Here is a 1,114-nt window from a genome sequence, read left to right on the forward strand (position 1 = left end):
GATTTTATGTCTCAACGGAATTCTGACAGCTTATACTTGTCGACAAATAAATCAAATTGTAGATAATATTATTGTTAATTGATCTTGATCCATTTTTTTTAACTATATTTCAGTATGAATTGTTTTGGCTCAGTATCTCGCAACGTTATTTGTTTAAATATCTCTTTCTGTTTTTAATTTTTTTCAAAAAAAAACAAATATTTTGAAGATAGCAATCGATGTGTGAAATTAGTTTCTCGATGATAAAAATGTCGACTGGTTCCACTGGGGCTCGAACCCAGGACCTTCTGCGTGTAAAGCAGACGTGATAACCGCTACACTATGGAACCTGATGCCTGAACCTCCTGTTTTACCAAATAAATACGTTCATCTTCATCACATTCTCAAGTATTCCCTGCGACAACATACATATATATCTATAAATATATATCTATAAATATATATATATATATATTTATATATATATTTATATTTATCGATATCTTTTGTAAATGTATACATATTTTGTATACTGTATATGTATGTTTTCTGTGCATATATACGGAAATTAATGCTTTTGTATATATGTATATTGCAGGGAGACGGTCAACAGGAAGGAAGGTGTTGGTGGGCGGGGCTTGAAATAAAGACAGGTGAGCGTACCTGCAGGTGCATCACACAGTCGGACAGGAGAGGAGGCGCTCTGCAGGTACGCTCACCTGTCTCATCATTTTAATAAGAGAACTCATTATATTATAAAAAAACATTTAATAAGAATTTGTAGCATAATATTTCATGAAAAAGTTGTCACATATTTAGAAAATATCATAATAATTAAAAACTTTAGAGTGTTAATTAATTATTAATTAATAGTTAGGTATTAACCTTTGTGTTGTCAACACTTTTGTTGAGGCTTTTAATCAACATTTTTAAGCTTTCTTTACGTTTTCGTCCCTTTTTTCAACACTTTTTATGCTTTTTTTCAATGTTTGTCACCTTTTGACGTTTTCAACACTCTTAAATTTACAGTTATTTGGGGAATTTATGGTCAATAAATCTCATTTATAGGAAATTATGCCTAATGTTTGAGTTAGAAAAGCAGAAATTAGGAATTATTGAGACTAAAATTAAAGGA

General features: G+C 30.3%; 1 non-coding gene across 1 annotated transcript; it reads right to left on the reverse strand.

Moving 5' to 3' along the window:
* Nucleotides 1–256: 256 nt before the first annotated feature.
* Nucleotides 257–329, reverse strand: trnav-uac. Its single transcript has one exon. It is a non-coding gene; the product is annotated as a tRNA-Val (tRNA).
* Between the last annotated feature and the right edge of the window lie 785 nt (nucleotides 330–1,114).

This window comes from Etheostoma cragini, chromosome 13 (assembly GCF_013103735.1).
Source record: "Etheostoma cragini isolate CJK2018 chromosome 13, CSU_Ecrag_1.0, whole genome shotgun sequence".
Taxonomy (NCBI): domain Eukaryota; kingdom Metazoa; phylum Chordata; class Actinopteri; order Perciformes; family Percidae; genus Etheostoma; species Etheostoma cragini.